Below are 23546 nucleotides of genomic sequence, written 5' to 3'. Positions count from 1 at the left end.
GACATATCCTTTCAGCATTTCCTTACCCAATAACATGGGTCCATGTCCTTGTTTGCAGACAAGGGAGAGAAACACAGTAGGGAACTGGGCACTCTGCCGTACTCCAGCTAGAGGGGATAAAAGTAGGCAGGAGTCCTGATCCACACTGAGGTGGGGGCCCCTCCTTCCAAGGGACACTTCTATAGTTCCTGAGGAACACTGCACCCCAGGACACTTTCAAGGATCAGAAGGCCCAGGGCAGAATGGTAGATTGATATGGGTAATAGAGAAGTGCAGGAGGCAGAAGTGTACAGTATCTAGGCACAGCCACAAGGGCTCCCTGTGCGGCCAGTGTTGAAGTCAAAAGGAGGATGTGAAGTGCGTTCATGTAAGTATGGCCCTCTCATTGAGTGCCAGGTGGTAGAAGGTGATGGAAGGAAGCTCATGTCCCAGAGGACACTTAATGACACCGTTGGAGGATTCCAGATAACCACATGCATTGTTATAACCTGTGTCTATTTCTCCTACCACACATCCTACCAACATATTGAGTTTTAGTGTCACAATGGAAGGAAGTAAAATACTACCTAGACATGAACAAGGGACCTTTGTTAAAATTATTATGAGATTAAGATTAATGTCTTTCATATGTTTCTGTACTGACTCTATGAATGAGTGAATTAAGAGGAATTAAAAGGCATGCCTGAATGAAACTAAATTAGGAGAAAAGCTAATTTATATCAATTTTTATTAAATAATGAAATCTAAACATGCTATTTATGCTCCATCATGAATAAAATGCTTTCAGTTTCTCCATGATTGAATGATATTGTTTCTACAGACTCATATAATCTTGGTCTGATATCATTTACTATAATAAACAATTGGAATTTAATTTACAGAATTTAATGGGGTCATGAGCCCACGCAATATTTTATAGCCAAGATGCATGTTTGTTGAGAAAAGTAAGACTCTCACAGTACAAGCAACCTGAATCTCTCCAGTTTTGTGTTAAGAAATCAGAATTTCAATCATGATGTTAGAACCCTTCTATGAGAGCATTGTTTGTACCAAAATGAGGTTTTTTAAACTTGTTATTTAGAAAGTAAAACTAGACTGTTTCCAGCATCAAAATTTGGTTTGTAAACAAGTCACACCCCAGAAGCTAAGACAAATTGGATGGAAGTGGAAGAACACACTTACATTCAAGGCTATCTCATGGGGATGAATAGTCCTAGGGCTATTTATAGAAATTCTATCAGGTAAAAGAAGACATAGGTTTACCTCCATGAAGGGCCAAGGTGGAATGGATTATATGCCAATCAGAAGGGATGAGGCAAAGATGTAGCTCCCAGAGGTAGGTTAATGTACACAGCTCTGGCAGGTAGATGACAGGTTGGGACGCTAATGTCTCTTCCAACCTCCTCCTAGTGTGCCTTCCTCTTTTCTACTTCAGAGGCTGGGAAGCTGAAAATTATATGTTCCAGACTTCTCTGTACTAAAATGATCAGATGCATTCATGTGAGGCCTGAATTTAGAATCGAGTTCTGAGGGAAGGAGGTGACAGCATGTGAGACATCCATGTTGCTAATTATGGCTCTAATTGGCATGTAAATGTGCAGGAGCTAACTTTTCTGGTGGCAGATGTTTGATCCCCAGTTAGAAATGGAGTGGTGTGTGATCCTGGAGCCAGAATGGGGTACAATGTCTTACTGATTTACCAAATTTCTAATTATGGCACAAGTACAGATCTCTTGGTCAGTTTTGTTCCAAAAGTCATTTCTAGAGACCTAGCCTAGAACCTGCTTTTTTAAACCCTTCCAAAATTTGGAAACACCTAAATCCCTTTCTATTTGTGTCTAATGGGACTCTTACTGATATCACAGCTCCCCCATTGATAATAATTTATCACAATTATTCTAGTTAATCTTTCTGGTACCTAGAAGCCCAAATCAGTACTTTCTAAAGCAGAAACATATGTTGAGATATTGATAGATTGCTTTTCCCTGTCCCATAGTCTACCCTCCCTTGTTTAGTCTTCAGAAGTAGCTTTTTTTTTTTTTTTTCCCAAAGAGCACTCAGAGGAAGCAAACACATAGACAAAGAAGAGTCATTTTCTTGACTTTTTGGTTCTCAAACAGACTTTCAAATCTTTGGTTAAGAGAATAGTCTTGAAAGCCAGTGCACTATTGATTTATAAGAACTGGGTTTATGAGAGAGAAATAATTTTCATTTTGAATTCTTAAAAAAAAAAAGGTCTAGCTTAGAAGGAACAAGGACCAAGCTTGGAGAACAAAAGGTGTGGAGTTTATACCATAACGTACAGAGTTAGAAAAAGAAAAGGTGTAATGTCATAAAATTTTTCTTCTTTAAATGAGGTAAGAATTCCAGTCAGCAATAAGGGAAAACTAGCAGGAAGTTAATGAGAACTTTGATGCTGCTGGGATATCCAAGAATAGACTCAGGTCCTTACCTCAAGTTTCAGGTGCTGCATATGTGATGGGAACTTAAGACATATTTTTAGGGCCAATATGAGAGCATAGGATGTGTCTTTGGGATTCACTTGTCAGAGCATAGCCTGGGAGTCTCAAGTCTCATCCAACATTGCTCTTGAATGGTGGAGTGGCAATGTCCCAGGGAAGAGTTTGGGTATATGTGCCTAAGGGCAGCTTCACACAATCAGCACTTCCCAAAAGAGGGAAGAGTAAATTACTGTGAAGCTAAGGAGACTTAAGTTCTGGACCTCCCTCTTATAAAGCCTGGGAGGGCCCAAAAATGTTCTCACAAGTAAGATATCTTAGCTGCAATTACTTAAGACTACTGTTTCTTTCTTTTCCATCTGCCCCTCAGTCACAATTCCCTTATATAGAGTAAAATGTTTGAGATCTGTGTAAAAGAAAGGTTAGTTGATAATACATACCAGTTGCATGTATTGGATATATTTACAGGGCTAGCAGACACTTTACATAGTCATCCTAGTGTAGAAATATCTTTCAGGAATACTCTTATTACCTTAAACTGTGCTGTCCTGTCTGACATCATGATGGAAAGATACAGAGTCAAAGAACATATTATAATATGAATATACCTTGTAGTGCCCAGAACTACTGGAAAAATGTGGGTAGTGGAGAAGAAACCATAGCTGAAATGTATGGCACCAGAGGCTAATCTGTGGGAAATTCTTCTAAACAACAATGTGTAAAATTGTAAACTGAGAGTTTGGTTCTCATTGCCATCTTGTCAACATAGACATTCTCTCCTCTTGGAAACATACTTAACTTTTTTTTTTTAATGAGAATCATACAAAATAGAATTTACCAGAATTTCTTTGTTAGTAAGGCACAGCTTGTATTAATACTTTCAAGAGAGCATATGTCTGCCTGTGAAGCCACATGTTTTGTCAACCATCCTGAAGGAAACACTGAATTATCTTTCTATTCTACTTCTTAAAAAAATATTCTAAAATTGTTGTAACTTAAGAGGTAATGGAAGAACATGCCAGAAAAGCAGGGGGTGGGGGGGAGCAAAAGTACTACTGAGTTAAGACAGTAAATTAAGTAAAAGTATTTTTCTAGATTTTGTAATGTTTGTGGTATCTCAACTTTTTTAAATGTTAAATTTGTTGTAATTTCTTATCTCATTAAAAGTAAAAATTCACTTTTTTCCTAATTTTGTATGTTTTATTTCTTTAAAAAGCCCCCATCCCCAAATTATATAAAGTACAGGCCCCATAAAATAAGGATACATCCATAACTTCCAGCCTAGACTTCCTGAGCCATGCAAAGGGGCTGCAAGAAGTTCTGAGAGGAAATATCCCAAAGGAGTCTGTGCTCAGGATGAGGAAGGTGAAACGTGTGGTGTTTTTGGCCTGAGGTAAAGACAGGAGTATGGATCTGACAAGAGAATCTTACCAGGGCCAAGAAGGAAAGAGGATGGCTCATAGAGCAGAAGTTCCCTCCTTTAGTGACAGGAAGATAGCTCAGCCTCCCCAGCCCCAATCTTGTCCCAAAGAGGACAAAAATAAAAGGATGTATTAAAATCTTGAATTGCCATAAAGCTAGACTATCTGAGCTACTTTGAATTGATGATTAAGTTTTTGACAGTTAGTGGAAATACAGTCTTAACAACTAAATTAAGTTCAGTTATAGGAAAAAAACATGCATTTGAATTCCGGAAACAATGACTTGAAAAATTCATTAGTCTCCACAAATACTTTGGCTTTCTTCCACAACCATCAAGGCAAGCTACAGAGATAGAGATTGCACAGTATGGTTCCTTTCAGTGAGACATCACTGAGAACTGGAGGGTTAAGGTGGTCCATATAAAGGAAGAGAGTTGGAGAGGGCCAGGTATGGGGTCAACTGCCCCAGATATTTCAAATAGGCCAAGGAGCCTGTCCTCTTTATTGCAGGACCAGGGCCAGAGCACAGAAGTGGTTGTACATCTCCATTCATTCGTTCAACAAACATTTACTGGGAGCCTCCTATGAGCCTGAAAATATAACAGTGACACAACAAAGTTCCTGCTCTTGTGAAGCTTACACTCTAGCACAGGAAAGAGAGACAATATCCAAGTAAACTACAACCTCGCATATTAGGTAGTGATACATGCTATGTAGAAAAATAAGGCAGAGATGGAAGAGATAGTGAGATGACAGAGGGAGGATGTTACTTCACATAGGGGAGTTAGGAAAGATCTTCCCGAGAAGCTGAAAAATGCGGAGTTATTTAAAGGAATAAAAAAGTCAGTCTTGTGAAACCTGTTGGAAGAACTTCCCAAACAGGTGGAAAAGCAAGAGAAAAAGCCAAAGATAAGAGCCTGGTCAAATGACTGAGGAATGGGAGGGAAACTAGTGAGGGTGCAGTGGAAGAAGGGAAGGAATTCATAGACATGACCAGAAGCTGGTCTTTGGGGGCCTGGCAAGGACTTTGGAGTTTATTCTGTGAGATGAGAAACCACTGGAAGTTCTGGAGCAGAGGAGTGACTTAGTCAGACTTTGTTTTAAATTAATCTCTTCAGATGTTATGTGGAAAACTGGGAAGACGATGAGGGTGAAAGCAGGGAGACCAGTCAGGAGATTACTGCATAATCTAAAAAATAACAGTAGCTTGAGCCACCACATAGAGGTAGTGAGAAATGGTCTTATTCTGGATATATTTTGAAGAAAGCATCAACTGGATTTACCAACATCTTGGATATATATGTGGGAGAAAGAACAGGGTTAATGATAACCCCAAGTTTTTTTTTTTTAACCATCTTTATTGGAGTATAATTGCTTTACAATTGTGTGTTAGTTTCTGCTGTATAACAAAGTGAATCATATACATATACATATATCCCCTTATCTGTTCCCTCTTGCGTCTCCCTCCCTCCCACCCTCCCTATCCCACCCCTCTAGGTGGTCACAAAGCACCGAGCTGATCTGCTGTGCTATATGGCTGTTTCCCACTAGCTATTGGTTTTTAATCCTGAGCAATCCTTAAAATCAAGATGCTGTTTACTAAGATAGGGAAGCCTCAGGAGGAGCAGATTTGGGGCAAGGAAATCCAAATCAATTCTGGACATATTCATTTTGAGATATCCATTAGATCAAAAGTGAAGATGTCAAATATGTAGATCGGTATAAAAGTTCTGAGTTCAAAGGAGAGAGAGAAAATTTTGGGAATCATCAATATATAAATGGCATTTAGCCATTTACAGCAACATGGATGGAGCTAGAGATTATCATACTCAGTGAAGTAAGCCAGACAGAGAAAAATATCATATGATATCGCTTATATGTGAATCTTTAAAAAAAGACACAAATGAACTTGTTTCCAGAACAGAAAGAGACTCACAAACACAGAAAACAAATTTATGGTTACCAAAGGAAAAAGGGGGGTGGAGGGGGAGGGATATATTAGGAGACTGGGATTAACATAAACTCACTACTACATATAAAATAGATAACCAACAAGGATGTACTCTATAGCACAGGGAACTATACTTAATATTATGGAATAACCTATAAGGGAAAATAATCTGAAAAAGAATATATATATATATATATATATATATATATATATATACATATAAATATGTGTGTGTATATATATATATACTGTGCAGTACACCTGAAACTTACACAATATTGTAAATCAACTATACTTCAATAAAAATTATATATATATATATATATATATATATATATATATATATATATATATATATATATATATATCATTCAAGCCTTGGGTCTGGATGAGATAATCTAGGAAATGAGAATTCTTAAAGGGTGAGAGAGAGATACCCAAGGCCTGGGATACTTAGATATTTAGAGATTGTGGAGATGACAAAGAGCTGACCAGGGAGTTAAGAGGTGGCCAGCGAGATAATTCCTCTGCTTAGGCAGTATCTTTCCATCAAGAGCCAGGGGCTGGAGGGAGCTTTTGAATTCTTTGGACTGGAAAGTTTCCTATCAGTTTTCCTAGGAGACTTGGTATTCTTCAAAGTGCTGGTCACGATCTGTGAGTGACTTCTATTGTGACTCCAGCCTGACATATGTTCAAAGAACACACCCACCATGGAGAGTGCAATGTTGTCCAGAACAGCCTCCCCAAAACAACTCCTGCTTTGCCCAACTTGCTCCTTTTTCATTCCTGTATGTGTTAAACATCTGACTCTTAGCTGTTTCCATGTGTAGCCCTTATGTAGATCCTTGCTTTGGTCTTCCTAAATTGTTTCTATTTCCTCCCCCAAGAGGCTTGGTTTATTTTTTCCTGCCATCAATGGCTAACAATGTCTCAAATTGAGTTCAGTCAGCATATTGAGTTCTGAAAACAAATGCACAATGTGAGAGTTGTGGGTAAGTTTTATTTTGGGGCAAAATGAGGACTATAGCCTGGGAGAGAGCATATCAGATAGCTCTGAGGAACTGCTCTGAAGAGGTGGGCAGAGGGTAAATATTATATATGATTTTAGTGAAGGGGAATACATGAAATCAGCACACATTTTTGCAGGAAGTTGTTGCCATCTCATGAAGGTTACTGCTAGTAATGAGGAACAGATATCTGCATTAATGGTTTTAGTGCTTTTCTAGGTATGAGAAGATGCAAGAATTTGGGCTCATAAAATATTCTCCTGAGAATGTCTAATATTCTCCTGAAGGCCTGTTCTGCCACTTTTTCCCAGAGCACAGAGAACCTCATTCCTGATCCCCACACTGAACTCCTTTCAGGATGTGTTGAAGGTCAGTGACTGCTGTGGCTAGTGACCTAATCCTTATAAAGGCAGATGGTGAGTGCCAATTTTTAGTTGACAGTTCTCATCTTCCATGAGGGAGAGGACCCTGTTATAAAGCAGGAAGAAGGGGCAAACAGAGGCAACCAGGTAAGAATTTGCATCCATCAGTGGGCACAGCCTCCCCACTGGTTCTCAGAACTTACACTCTATCTAGTGGGGACCTCTTCACACATGAATGTCCAAGGTAAACAGTGTCAAAGAAACCAAGACCCAGAAGTTATGAGAAAATGGGAAACCATAGAGAATTAACTTTCAATAAAATCAAGTTGTTTTCTTGCTGCCTGTTGAACTGAAAGTAACAGTAATATGTCCCCAGATTTATACCAAGTGGATTTCAAGACAGTAGATATCTTCGAAGATAAGGTCCTGATTCAGAGGATTACACACACCAAGTTGGACCAAATGGATATTTATTGGAGATCAGTGTCCTGCTCTGAGGACAAAAGACCATTAATCAAAAGACCATTCCCAAACAATTCAACAAAGCAGGACACATTATATATTAGTTCTACACTAATAAATTTTTAAAATATTGATGAACTGTAATATTTAAAGTATAAATGATAACAATTAGCTAAGACATAGTAGAAACTTGGCTTACATGAGAAATAATGATAGAAGACATGTTTAAAGTTTGACAATCATATCCAAAAAATGCTCTGAACCCAGATAATTGTATTCTTTTATCCTTTCAACTCTTTAAGAAAGATGTAACTCCCATGCTCTTTAGAGAATATCTTGGATCATATACTGAGATGAAATCTACTTAATTCATTGTAGTAAGATAGGATATCTTCTCCTAGTGACATCTGAGAAATTTAACTTTTAATGCATAGGCTCCATCCTTTATGTTAATACATTTGAAATACAAATAATAGAGTGACCCAGTATCATTGAAGCAGGTTCTACTGAACAAAAATGATATCTTTGATCACTCCCTGGGTACCTGGCATCCTAGACCCATGGGCTACATTAAGAACACAGGTGAGCCCAACTGTTACAAGGTTACTTACAGGTGGGGCTGTGCCTCCCAGAATTCTCTCCCAGTCCCACTCCCATTAAGGCTTAATCATTTTCTAGTATGTTTGTCCCTCAGTATCTGCAAAGGATTGGGTCAAGGATCCCCTGTGAACACCAAAATCCATGGATGCTCGAATACCTTATATATTAACAGCATAGTATTTGTGCGTAACTTATGCACATTCTCCTATATACTTTAAATCATCTCTAGATTACTCATAACAGCTAATACAATGTAAATGCTATGTAAATAGTTGTAAACATAATGCAAATGCTATGTAAACAGTTGCTGGTGCACAGCAGATTCAAGTTTTGCTTTTTGGAACTTTCTGGAGTTTTTTTTTCCCAAGTATTTTCTATCTACCTTTGGTTGAACCCCCAGATGCAGAACCAGTAGATATGGAGGGCTGACAATAGTTGCTGACAGTAGAAAGTTTAGTATGATGATGTTAGCACAAGTTTCTGTCCCCAATGCACAGTGAAGCCAAACAAACCAAAATGTCGAAGTTTGGAGCAGAAGAAGGTTTACTGCCGGGCCATGCAAGGAGACAGGTGGCTCATGTCCCCAAAAAACCTGAGTTCCCCCAAAGGGTTTCAGCAAAACATTTTTAAAAGCCAGGTGAGGGAGGGGAGTCGCAGCGTAGGTGATCAGCTCATGCGCAATTCTCTGATTGGCTGATGGTGAGGCAACAGGGTGGTGTCACAGGGTTTAACATCATCAGTCCTTAGGCTCCAGGAGGTCTGGGGTTATGTGCTCATGGTCATCCAGTGGTTAACATCTTACATTTGATGGGGGGGTGGTTACATCTGTAAAACAAATCAGGAAATGTGCATCAAATATTGTTACCTAGGTACTTCAGAGAGGAGCTAAAGCAGAGGATATGGGGGAAGGACCTGTCTTGGGAAGGCCCTGCCCTGGGAAGTCCCCATAAGGTCCTGCTCAGTTACCACGATGGAAGAGTAAAGGGTGGGAAGGACAAGAATGCTCAGGCCACCTCAAAACTCACATCCGTGGGTTATAGACTCTGGTTATGAGACCAGGGACAATAGAGGAACTACTGTTCACTGCCATTTTGAACTGGAAGTTGAAGCCACTGGATTTCTTAACTGAACTGATTCACCGGTACTAATCAAAGCCACTCATTTCTGGGGGCTTAGTCCTGACATCAGAGGCTGCAAGGGGGACAGGAGGTAGTAGTTCAGGTCTAAGTGTGATTTACCTCTGGCTTACAAATCTTTCTCCCTAACCTTGTCAGGAGCCTGACACTTCACACTTCCTTCTTATTTCTGACTTGGTCATTTTCTGAGCTCAACTTATTGAATCAGTGTTTTCACTCCCTTCCTAGTTATTTGTTACCAATTCTCCAAAGGCCATGGTTAATAACAGAATTAGATCTGGAAATTTGTCCTCAAGCAAGAATGTAACCAAGAATATCTTCTGTCAACTGCAAAATAAATATGTCTCCTGCCTATGAAAAGAGAAAAATGTCAAGATCTTCTTTTATTTCTTAGAAAGACCCAAATTCCTGGAGAAAATGAGCCAGGTTTGAGCAGACATTTTAACTTAGGTAAGAATAATTAACCAAAGTGTATCTTGTTTCTACAAACAAGATTTGGCAGAGATGCTAATACCTTAATAACACTCTGGATATAATCCAGAGGAAAGGGGGAGGACTATTTATCTTGGGGACCCTGTGGTTTCCCTGACCTTTGAGGTATGATCAGGCTGCTAAATACACAAATTTGATACTTCTTAGATTAACCTTGAGCAGGAATACAGAGCAGAAAGCAGTGTGAGTGAAGAAATCAGCAGAAGAATTTTCAGCTCACTTAAGCCTAGGTATTTGCATTTCTGGTTGACAGGGGCTGCTATGTCTGCTGTGAATGGAAGGGAAAGCTGCCTTCTTCCCTCAGCCTCCCTGTAGCCTTCCTTTGTTCTGCAGCTGGAAGACTACTCAGCATATAATCTATAGGAGCCAGTGGCTGCTTGGGTGGTCCTCCAGCCCCTGCGAGCATTTGGCAGCACTAATCAATGCAGTGCTCTTGTTTATGCAGAGAGACATCTGCCCTTGATTGCCCCAATACAGACTGACAGTGTCTTCTTGTCCTGCCACTTGTGCTCCAGGAAGCTGCTGCTCATAGACAGCACCTTGCTTATGTTTATGTACTGCCCCCTCCCTGACCCCCACCACTTTTTAGCTTTACTTTTGTTGATACCTAGAGAAAACCCTTTTTGCTACTTGCAATCTGTAGTCAGATGCCTTTGTAATGAAACACAGAAGGGCTGTGCAAACTGAAAAGCTGCACCTCTGTAGGAATCAATGTTATCCTTAACAACGTGCAATCCTTCCTACTGTCTTGCATTCCATCTCACCTCTTTTCCTGGCCAGACCTCTCTGTATCTAAGATGTTGGGTCTGGTAGTTCAGCTAGTCACTCTTGCTTCTTATTTGAAAGATGGTATCCCAATAAGTAAAGAAGAGATGTGGTGTGATATGGGGTAAAGCACACAAATTTTGGAAGCATCAAAGTTGGACTTCAGACCTGACCCTACAATCCACTGTCTAGAAACTTGGTAAAGTTATTGAACCTCTGTGAACCTCATTTCCCCTATTTGTAAACTGGGACACAAATCCTTGCAATGCAGGGTCATTATATTAGAGATAATCCATGTAAAGTGCCTACTAAGACATGGAACTTAGTAGGTGCTTAATAAGTGATTTCTATTATCATCACCAGCTGATTTGTATTATGTTCCTTTTCCGTGAAAACTGAAGTGTGAACGTACTTTGTATAAATTGCTAAATAAATTCTAAAATATTTTCCTGATTTTTACACATAGTAGTGTCACACACATTGTAGTGTCACACACATTATGGTAGCTTTTAATCTCTCATGGTATTCTGTGTATAACCTCTTTAAAAATAATGGCAGAATTATTTAAATGATACATGTTATAAGAAGGCTGTACATTTTGGAGGGTTATTTTGATCATTCTATTGCTAGTAATTGAATTCAAGTTTATATTGCATGGTAATTTTTTTTAGTTGCAAGTGAAGGAAAATAAATTCATATATATATTTAGAATTCTATATAGAATATATATGTGTAATTATATATATTCACATAAATAAAATATTGATAGATAGATAGATGATAGATTGGTAGATCCAGAGATTAGCTCACAAAAATTTTGGAAGAGCTATGGAAACCAGGAATGAGGGTCTCAGCATCAGAAATTGTATACTCCACACTATGAGTATTGTCATTGTTCAGTTCTTATCTCTTCTCCATGTGGTGGGGACCATAGTTTACCAAGTCACCATCAACAGGGAACACATTTCTCCCCATGTCTACTTGAGTCATGTGACCACACCAGAAGGAATCACTTCACTGGACAATGGGGGCTTTTGATTGGCCAGGCATTGTCTCACTGGCTGCTTTGGTGACATGGAAGCAAAAGCTCTCAACAGAAGAAAAGGAAAGTTTGTTAGGCAGATAAATGCAGCTACCATAGCCTGTTACATTCCACCTCATGGCTGCCCAGGGCTTATACTAACCTTTATTCTTATACTCACAAAGCAGAATTCCCAATGTAACAACTGTCTCATGTGAAATCACATACACATTCACCACCATCCCCTGAAAAGGAGATCACCCCAAATCACATCCAGTTCCTCATCTAGCTCTAAGACTAAGACCCCTAGGTGATGGGTATAGTCTGGTTATGGCTTCTTTTTGTCTGCCACTTTATGGCTAATTCATAAATTTAATCACCCCAACTCAGTGAATAACCAATAGTGGAGAGAAAGCAGGAAAACCCTAACAGGAGCTCCCATCTATGAAGGGGGAAACAGAAAATGCATGATCTGTGCCAGACTGGATCAAAACATACCCTCTCCTCCTGTGCCTGGTCCCTGAACTCTCATCCTGGTGAAGTTTCCCATATATATTTGACTTCTAGGACTATGATTAAGAAACATGGATGGAAGATTGCTCTTCACGGGGCTGCTTCAACAGTCCCCTCGCTGTTGATTTTGGAGCCTGGGAATTGTTTTAGGAGTTGAATATCATGGGCTTTTTTTCTAAGCTGGGTTTTCTTTGTCAGTTTAACTCGCCCTCATAGATCCTGGATTACTGGTCACAGAGAAAGTTCAGCTGCATTCTAATCTCTTTCTGCTCCTATCAAATGTGTCAACTTGGACAAGAGCTTTTTTCTTGAAGGATCTTCCTGAAGGCCAGAAGTAAAATTTAATTAGTTTACCTTTAAGATCAAAACTATTGTTATAGCACTGTAAGAACTAAAGCTTTAAGCCTCTTTTTAGTAGCTTTACTATCTTCCATTCTTTCCGGGCCCCTCCCCAGGACCACATATAGGACACCATGTCCAAAAACTAAAGGGTGATGTGGGGCTCAACAGGGCCTCAGCTCCACACCCAGCATCCATTCTGATTGGTGGGCCTAGGGATACACCTGTTGTTAACCCTATCGTGAATAGCACCCTTTCTGGAAGCCACAAGAAGTAGCCAATATCCCTTAATAATGCAACATTTTCTGCCAAGTCCCATGGAGTTTTATGTGAGCTACATGATCTGAATCCCAAAAAACTGTTGAATCCCAGTAAACAGCTAAGAGTTTAACCATTTTTTTTTCTATAGTGCATTAAATGGATCTGAGACAGAAAAGAGTGAACCACGCTGCATGCTTTGAGTAATCCAGGTTTTATATTTAAGGTCTGTCATACGAACTCTTACTTCAGGTTCAAAATTGTGTATTAATTAGTGTTTTTAATTGTAAGTAACATAAAGCAACTCTGTCCAGTTTAGGCATAAAGCAATACTTATTGGAAAGGTGAAGATAGTTTTCAGGTACTGAAAAAATAAGAAAATGAAGTTTTTAATAACATGCCAGAAAATTTGTATTCAAAGGAACGTTGAATTTTAACACGGTCACTTTGAAAGACTTTGTATTTATTCCAACCATACCATCATTGCTCAGACTTTATTTTTAAACTAACCTTGAATTGCTTTCAGAATATACATCATATTCCTTTGACTATCTGAATTATGCCAAACTTTTGTCCTTTAAAAGTGGATTTGATTTTCTTAGAAAATCATTTGAAATCGTATCTACTGAGATGACTTATCAAAGTGAGTAATACTGGTTTAAGTAATTTTTTTTTTAAGTTTCTTTTGTGACAGAGACTGGAAAGTAGGGGAAAATTTTTCTCCCCTTAATATTGTTGCTGAAATCTCGACTTCTGTACACTGGTGCTGAATAGAAATACAGAGACAGAATTTAGGAGGAAAGAAAAAGAGTGGCTTTATTTCTTTGCCAGACAAAGAGGGAACACAGCAGGCTAGTGCCTCCAAAAATGGTGTCCCCCTTGGAGAGGGTAGTGAGAAGTTTTTATAGTAATGGTTCAAAGAAGGAGTTATCAGCTCGTAGACATTTTTCTGATTGGTTAGTGGTAAGGTAAGTCACCATCATCAACCTTTAGTCAGCATCATCAACCTTTAGGTTCCAACTGGTCTGGGGTCTATGTGCTTGTGGGCAGCATACCATCATTAACTGTTAACTTTTCCTACCTGGAGGTGGTTTCAGCATCTGCAAAACAACTCAAAGATATTGTTGTGTGTGTCCTTGATGGGGAACCAGGACCTTGCCTCAAGGCTGAACACTGTTTCTCTTGACTTTGTTTCTCCCTTGTCTCATATCCCCTCCCTTCCATAATTAACAACTGCTTGAATCTGCCCTTGGAACTCAAGGAGGTCATGGAGGTTAAATGAAGGCTATTTCCTGTAATCAAAGAAATGGGGGACACAGAAAACCTTGGTGCCCAGGAGCCCCACAGGGCCCTGCTCGGTATCAATATTACCTTAATATTCTTCATCTGGTGAATTGCTATCAGGTTGATGATAATTGGTTACTAATTGTCTGACAATCACCAGCCAATTGTAGCTGGTCCAAATGAGAGAATGTATGCCAAGGAAAAAGTGAATTCAGAGTACAGGCTCAAATAGGCATAGTAAACTGACCCGAGAAATAGGAAAGGAAGTTATTAAGGGAAATAACTAAGGACCATAATTCTGCCTAAGACATCAATTTAACCAGAAGATAGAGAAGTGGGAATGTGTTGTTTTGAGAGCATATGGCTTGGGAATAAAGTAAACCTGAATTCAAATCCTGACTTCTCCCCAGTTTCCAACAGCTGCATCTGATTTCCCTGATGGCTGCTGCCTTCTCTCTGCCAGCCTCTGGAGTAGACAGGTTGACTCATTGGCACTCAGTAGGGGCTTCTTTGTTCCCACAGAGTGTTAAATCACAGATGTTGATACTGAGCAGGACCCTTTGGGGATCCTGGGCACAAAATATTTCTGTGTCCCCCATTTCTTTGATTACAAGAAATAACCTTCATTCAGCCTCCATGACGTTCCCTGAGCTCCAAATGGGCAGGTTCAAGCAGTTGTTAATTATGGAAGGGAGGGGATACGAGACAAGGGAGAAACAAAGTCAAGAGAAGCAGTGTTCAGCTTTGAGGCAAGGTCCGGTTCCCAATCAAGGACACACACAACAATATCTTTGAGTTGTTTTGCAGATACTGAAACCACCTCCAGGTAGGAAAAGTTAACAATTAATGATGGTATGCTGCCCACAAGCACATAGACCCCAGACCAGTTGGAACCTGAAGGTTGATGATGCTGACACCTACTTACCTCACCACCAACCAAACATAAGAATGCCCACAAGCTGATCACACCCTCTTTGAACCATTACTATAAAACATCTCACTACCCTCTCCATGTTGGGACACACAGTTTTGAGGGCAATAGCTCGCTGTAGCTCCCTTTGCCTGGCAAAGCAATAAAGCTATACTTTTTTGCTTCACCCAAAATTCTGTCTCTGAGATTTAACTTTGAGACAGGGTATAGAGGCCAGATTTGACTTCAAATTGGTGCCCAAAGTGGGGATGACTTGGGGACGGCCCCTGGAGGATCCTCTGGCTTGATCGGACACTCCAAGCTTTTCTCCAAACCAGCCTCTTCGAGAGAGCGGAGGGTAGGAGAATTCCTTTAGAGGCCAGATGCCTGGGATCCTTGCCTGAAAAGGTGGAGTCCTGGTATTACCCAGTCCTGGTAGTCTGAACTCCAAGGCAGGAGTGGGCAGCAGAAGAGGGCCCATCCTAGCAGCTGCCAAGGTCACTTTTGCCTTGAGGACACTCCCTTCTTCCTCCTGCCTCAGTCAGCCTGAACTTCCTACTCCAAGTGATTATTTTGGGGAAGGAGAAAGATAGTGTCTGAAGTCGTGACACCTCTGCCAGAATCTGGGTATGTCCCCAGGATTGCACTCCCAGGCTCCTTTGATCTTGTCCATCTGAGGAATTTTAGGTCCTGTCTGGGGAACATTTGATTCCCTTATGGGGATTCTTCATTTTGGAAATCCCCTTTGTAAGGTGCCACTTGGTCATGGGCTTAGTGGGACTTGGAAGCGGCCACTCTGAGCTTTGTGCTGTCTGTTTTTCTTTTTTGTTTTTTTCTGGCATAAGGCTTCTGTCTGCTGGTGAGGGTTCTGGTTTGTTTTCATCCATGCATGAGTGTTTATTCGCATGTTTTTCTATCAGATATGGGAAGTGCTTCTTCAGTTCCATCTGATAGCTTCCTGGGGAAAATTATGGCAGACTGGTCGACCTATAGCTATGAACCTAAGACTAAAAAGAATGAGATTCTATTGTAATTCTGTTTGGCCAATGTATAGTCTTAAAAGTGAGGAGAGGTGTCCTTCACATGGTAGCCTAAATTATTAACTTCAGCTAGAGCTGTATTGTCACAGGACTGGAAAGGCTGGGAATTCTCTCCACTCTATCTGGGCTAGCTACCCTGGGCTCACTCCCTTGTGGGAACTGAGCCACTCTGGGCTCCCTGATAGCCAACTGTGAGTTTATTCTCTTTCAGGAACTGAGCAAATCTGTTTGGAAACCATTGTCTGGGAATAGAAATGGAATTTTTAAACTATACCTCCTCTGATTTTCTGTCTGTGCAGCCATACCTTATCTGTTGTTTGTATTTTTGTGTGTATTGTTTTGGGGTGAGCCACTCAGGCTTGTGCAGGACGGGAAAAGTCTACCCATTCACTGCAAGCCACTTTGAGTCTCAGTTTGGGAGTGCAAATGAAATCTCTGGGCTACACCTTGTCCGATACTTTGTTTGTGGAACCATGTTTGTTGTTTGCATGTACATGTATCAGTACTTACATTGGTTGACTGGTTGAGACGTCTTTGGTAAATAACAGGGCCCTGCTCGGTACCAATGTTAAGAGACTGAGCATAGTGTTCAACCTCTGACCCCTGGAATCTTCTGGTTTGTCAATTTACACTCAGATAACTTTTAATTTTTTTAATTTTTATTTTTTTCTTTTAACATCTTTATTGGAGTATAATTGCTTTAAAATGGTGTGTTAGTTTCTGCTTTATAACAAAGTGAATCAGTTATACATATACATATGTTCCCATATCTCTTCCCTCTTGCATCTCCCTCCCTCTCACCCTCCCTATCCCACACCTCTAGGTGGTCACAAGTACAGAGCTGATCTCCCTGTGCTATGCGTTTGCTTCCCACTGGCTATCTATTTTACATTTGGTAGCGTATATATGTCCATGCCACTCTCTCACTTTATCACATCTTACCCTTCCCCCTCCCCATATCCTCAAGTCCATTCTCTAGTAGGTCTGTATCTTTATTCCCGTCTTACCACTAGGTTCTTCATGACCTTTTTTTTTTCCCCTTAGATTCCATATATATGTGTTAGCGTACTGTATTTATTTTTCTCTTTCTGACTTACTTCACTCTGTATGACAGACTCTAACTCCATCCACCTCACTACAAATAACTCCATTTCATTTATTTTTATGGCTGAGTAATATTCCATTGTATATATGTGCCACATCTTCTTTATCCATTCATCCGATGATGGACACTTAGGTTGCTTCCATGTCCTGGCTATTGTAAATAGAGCTGCAATGAACATTTTGGTACATGACTCTTTTTGAATTATGGTTTTCTCAGAGTATATGCCCAGTAGTGGGATTGCTGGGTCATATGGTAGTTCTATTTTTAGTATTTTAAGGAACCTCCATACTGTTCTCCATAGTGGCTGTATCAATTTACATTCCCACCAACAGTGTAAGAGTGTTCCCTTTTCTCCACACCCCCTCCAGCATTAATTGTTTCTAGATTTTTTTAATTTATTTTTTAATCAGTCATCAATTTTATACACATCAGAACACTCTATGACTTAAATCACAGCAAGATCCTTTTTGACCCAGCTCCTAAAGAAATGGAAATAAAAACAAAAATAAACAAATGGGACCTAATGAAACTTAAAAGCTTCTGCACAGCAAAGGAAACCATAAACAAGACCAAAAGACAACCCTCAGAATGGGAGAAAATAGTTGCAAATGAAGCAACTGACAAAGGATTAATCTCCAAAATTAACAAGCAGCTCATGCAGCTTAATAACAAAAAAACAAAAATTCCAATCCAAAAATGGGCAGAAGACCTAAATAGACATTTTTCCAAAGAAGATATACAGATTGCCAACAAACACATGAAAGAATGCTCAACATCATTAATCATTAGAGAAAGGCAAATCAAAACTACAATGAGATATCATCTCACACCGGTCAGACTGGCCATCATCAAAAAATCTAGAAACATTAATTTATGTTTCTGTTTTTGTGCCAGTATCATACTCTCTTGATTAATGTAGCTTTGTAGTATAGTCTGAAGTCAGGGAGCCTGATTCCTCCAGCTCCATATTTTGTTCTCAAGATTGCTTTGGCTATTCGGGGCCTTTTGTGTTTCCATACAAATTGTGAAATTTTTTGTTCTAGTTCTGTGAAAAATGCCAGTGGTAGTTTGATAGGGATTGCATTGAATCTGTAGATTGCTTTGGGTAGTAGAGTCATTTTCACAATGTTGATTCTTCCAATCCAAAAACATGGTATATCTCTCCATCTATTTGTGTCATCTTTAATTTCTTTCATCGGTGTCTTATAATTTTCTGCATACAGGTCTTTTGTCTCCTTCGGTAGGTTTATTCGTAGATATTTTATTCTTTTTGTTGCAATGGTAAATGGGAGTGTTTTCTTAATTTTACTTTCAGATTTTTCATCATTAATGGATAGGAATGCAAGAGATTTCTGTGCATTAATTTTGTATCCTGCTACTTTACCAAATTCATTGATTAGCTCTAGTAGTTTTCTGGTAGCATCCTGAGGATTCTCTACGTATAGTATCATGTCATCTGCAAAGAGTGACAGCTTTACTTCTTCTTTTCCGATTTGGATTCCTTTTATTTCTTTTTCTTCTCCGATTGCTGTGGCTAAAACTTCCAAAACTATGTTGAATAATAGTGGTGAGAGTGGGCAACCTTGTCTAGCTCCTGATCTTAGTGGAAATGGTTTCAGTTTTTCACCATTGAGGATGATGTTGGCTGTGGGTTTGTAATATATGGCCTTTATTATGTTGAGGAAAGTTCCCTCTATGCCTACTTTCTGCAGGGCTTTTATCATAAATGGGTGTTGAATTCCTTTGAAAGCTTTCTCTGCATCTACTGAGATAATCATATATTTTTCCTCCTTCAATTTGTTAATATGGTGTATCACGTTGATTGATTTGCATATATTGAAGAATCCTTGCATTCCTGGAATAAACCCCACTTGATCATGGTATATGATCCATTTAACGTGCTGTTGGATTCTGTTTGCTAGTATTTTGTTGAGGATTTTTGCATCTATGTTCATCAGTGATATTGGCCTGTAGTTTTCTTTCTTTGTGACATATTTGTCTGGTTTTGGTATCAGGGTGATGGTGGCCTCGTAGAATGAGTTTGGAAGTGTTCCTCCCTCTGCAATATTTTTGAAGAGTTTGAGAAGGATAGGTGTTAGCTCTTCTTTAAATGTTTGATAGAATTCGCCTGTGAAGCCATCTGGTCCTGGGCTTTTGTTTGTTGGAAGATTTTCAATCACAGTTTCAATTTCAGTGCTTGTGATTGGTCTGTTCATATTTTCTATTTCTTCCTGGTTCAGTCTCGGCAGGTTGTGCATTTCTAAGAATTTGTCCATTTCTTCCAGGTTTTCCATTTTATTGGCATAGAGTTGCTTGTAGTAATCTCTCATGAGCGTTTGTATTTCTGCAGTATCAGTGGTTACTTCTACTTTTTCATTTCTAATTCTATTGATTTGATTCTTATCCCTTTTTCTCTTGATGAGTCTGGCTAATGGTTTATCAATTTTGTTTATCTTCTCAAAGAACCAGCTTTTAGTTTTATTGATCTTTGCTATTGTTTTCTTCATTTCTTTTTCATTTATTTCTGAACTGATCTTTATGATTTCTTTCCTTCTGCTAACTTTGGGGTTTTTTTGTTCTTCTTTCTCTAATTGCTTTAGGTGCAAGATTAGGTTGTTTATTCGAGATGTTTCCTGTTTCGTGAGGTAGGCTTGTATTGCTATAAACTTCCCGCTTAGAACTGCTTTTCCTGTGTCCCATAGGTTTTGGGTCGTCGTGTCTCCATTGTCATTTGTTTCTAGGTATTTTTTGATTTCCCTTTTGATTTCTTCAGTGATCACTTCGTTATTAAGTAGTGTATTGTTTAGCCTCCATGTGTTTGTATTTTTTACAGATCTTTTCCTTTAATTCATATCTAGTCTCATAGCGTTGTGGTCAGAAAAGATCCTTGATATGATTTCAATTTTCTTAAATTTACCAAGGCTTGATTTGTGACCCAAGATATGATCTATCCTGGAAAAGGTTCCATGAGCACTTGAGAAAAATGGGTATTCTGTTGTTTTTGGGTGGAATGTCCTATAAATATCAATTAAGTCCATCTTGTTTAATGTATCATTTAAAACTTGTGTTTCCTTATTTATTTTCATTTTGGATGATCTGTCTATTGGTGAAAGTGGGGTATCAATGTCCCCTCCTATGATTGTGTTACTGTCGATTTCCCCTTTTATGGCTGTTAGTATTTGCCTTATGTATTGATGTGCTCCTATGTTGGGTGCATAAATATTTACAATTGTTATATCTTCTTCTTGGATCAATACCTTGATCATTATATAGTGTCCTTCTTTGTCTCTTGTAAGTCTTTATTTTAAAGTCTATTTTGTCTGATATAAGAATTGCTATTCCAGCTTTCTTCTGATTTCCATTTGCATGGAATATCTTTTTCCATCCCCTCACTTTCAGTCTGTATGTTTCCCTAGGTCTGAAGTGGGTCTCTTGTAGACAGCATATATACAGGTCTTGTTTTTGTATCCATTCAGCCAGTCTGTGTCTTTTGGTGGGAGCATTTATTCCATTTACATTCAAGGTAATTATCGATATGTATGCTCCTTTTCCCATTTTCTTAAATGTTTTGGGTTTGTTATTGTAGGTGTTTTCCTTCTCTTGTGTTTCTTGCCTAGAGAAGTTCCTTTAGTATTTGTTGTAAAGTTGGTTTGGTGGTGCTGAACTCTCTCAGCTTTTGCTTGTCTGTAAAGGTTTTAATTTCTCCATCAAATCTGAATGAGATCCTTGCTGGGTAGAGTAATCTTGGTTGTAGGTTTTTCTCCTTCATCACTTTAAATATGTCTTGCCACTCCCTTCTGGCTGGCAGGGATTCTGCTGAAAGATCAGCTGTTAACCTTATGGGGATTCCCTTGTGTGTTATTTGTTATTTTTCCCTTGCTGCTTTTCATATGTTTTCTTTATATTTAATTTTTGATAGTTTGATTAATATGTGTCTTGGCGTGTTTCTCCTTGGATTTATCCTGTATGGGACTCTCTGTGCTTCCAGGACTTGATTAACTATTTCCTTTCCCATATTAGGGAAGTTTTCAACTAGAATCTCTTCAAATATTTTCTCAGTCCCTTTCTTTTTCTCTTCTTCTTCTGGGACCCCTATAATTCGAATGTTGGTGCATTTAATGTTGTCCCAGAGGTCTCTGAGACTGTCCTCAGTTTTTTTCATTCTTTTTTCTTTATTCTTCTCTGCAGTACTTATTTCCACTATTTTATCTTCCAGGTCACTTATCCGTTTTTCTGCCTCAGTTATTCTGCTATTGATCCTTTCTAGAGTATTTTAAATTTCATTTATTTTGTTGTTCATCATTGCTTGGTTCCTCTTTCGTTCTTCTAGGTCCTTGTTAAATGTTTCTTGCATTTTCTCTATTCTATTTCCAAGATTTTGGATCATCTTTACTATCATTATTCTGAATTCTTTTTCAGGTAGACTGCCTATTTCCTCATCATTTATTAGGTCCGGTGTGTTTTTACCTTTCCCCTTCATTTCTTGTGTGTTTTTCTGTCTTCTCATTTTTCTTATCTTACTGTGTTTGTGGTCTCCTTTTCGCAGGCTGCAGGTTTGTAGTTCCCGTTGTTTTTGGTATCTGTCCCTAGTGGCTAAGGTTGGTTCAGTGGGTTGTGTAGGCTTCCTGGTAGAGGGGACTAGTGCCTGTGTTCTGGTGGATGAGACTGGATCTTGTGTTTCTGGTGGGCAGGTCCACGTCTGGTGGTGTGTTTTGGGGTGTCTGTGGCCTTCTTATGATTTTAGGCAGCCTCTCTGCTAATGGATGGGGCTGTGTTCCTATCTTGCTAGTTGTTTGTCATAGGGTGTCCAGCACTGTAGCTTACTGGTCGTTGAGTGAAGCTGGGTCTTGGTGTTGAGATGGAGATCTCTGGGAGATATTTGCCATTTGGTATTACGTGGAGCTGGGAGGTCTGTTGTGGACCAGTGTCCTTAAGTTGGCTCTCCTGGCTGGAGCACAAAGAGCCATTCATCCACATGGTTCAGAGTAAAAGGGAGAAAAGATAGAAAGAAAGAGGATAAAATAAAATAAGATAAAATAAAACAAACTTATTAAAATAAAAAATAATTATTAAGGAAAAAAAATTTTTAAAGTAAAACATAAAAAAACACAACAACAACAACAAAAATAATGGACGGACAGAACCCTAGGACAAATGGTGAAAGCAAAGCTATACAGACAAAATCTCACACAGAAGCATACACATACACACTCACAAGAAGAGGAAAAGGGGAAAAAATAATATATCTTGCTCCCAAAGTCCATCTACTCAATTTGGGATGATTCATTGTCTATTCAGGTATTCCACCAATGCAGGGTACATCAAGTTGATTGTGGAGCTTTAATCCACTGCCTCTGAGGCTGCTGGGAGAGATTTCCCTTTCTCTTCTTTGTTCGCACAGCTCCCGGGGTTTAGCTTTGGATTGGGACCTGCCTCTGTGTGTAGGTCACCTGAGGGCGTCTGTTCTTCACTCAGAGAGGATGGGGTTAAAGGAGCAGCTGCTTTGGGGGCTCTGGCTCACTCAGGCCAGGGGGAGGGAGGGTTTCGGATGCGGGGCGAGCCTGCAGCGGCAGAGGCCAGTGTGACATTGCCCCAGCCTGATGTGCGCCGTGCGTTCTCCCGGAGAATTTGTCACTGGATCACGGGACCCTGGCAGTGGCGGGCTGCACAGGCTCCCAGGAGAGGCAGTGGATAGTGACCTGTGCTCGCACACAGGCTTCTTGGTGGCGGCAGCAGCAGCCTTAGCGTTTCATGCCCGTCTCTGGGGTCTGCGCTGATAGCCGCGGCTCGCGCCTGTCTCTGGAGCTCGTTTAGGCGGCGCTCTGAATCCCCTCTCCTTGCGCACCAGGAAATAAAGAGGCAAGAAAAAGTCTCTTCCCTGTTCGGCAGCTCCAGACCTTTTCCCGGACTCCCTCCCGGCTAGCTGTGGTGCACTAACCCCTTCAGTCTGTGTTCACGTCGCCAACCCCAGTCCTCTTCCTGCAATCTGACCGCAGCCCGAGCCTCAGCTCCCAGCCCCCGCCCGCCCCGGCGGGTGAACAGACGAGCCTCTCGGGCTGGTGAGTGCTGGTCGGCATCGATCCTCTGTGCGGAAACCTCTCCGCTTTGCCTGCTGCACCCCTGTGGCTGCGCCCTCCTCCGTGGCTCCGAAGCTTCCCCTCTCTGCCACCTGCAGTCTCCGCCCGCTAAGGGGCTTCGTAGTGTGTCGAAAGCTTTCCTCCCTCACAGCTCCCTCTCACTGGTGCAGGTCCCGTCCCTATTCTTTTGTCTCTGTTATTTCTTTTTTCTTTTGCCCTACCCAGGTACGGGGGGAGTTTCTTGCCATTTGCGAGGTCTGACGTCTTCTGCCAGCGTTCAGTGGATGTTCTGTAGGAGTAGTTCCACGTGTAGATGTATTTCTGATGTATCTGTGGAGAGGAAG

The sequence above is a fragment of the Balaenoptera physalus genome, assembly GCF_965194825.1.
Source record: "Balaenoptera physalus genome assembly, chromosome: 15".
Classification (NCBI taxonomy): Eukaryota; Metazoa; Chordata; class Mammalia; order Artiodactyla; family Balaenopteridae; genus Balaenoptera; species Balaenoptera physalus.
Note: the sequence above shows the minus strand (reverse complement) of the source record.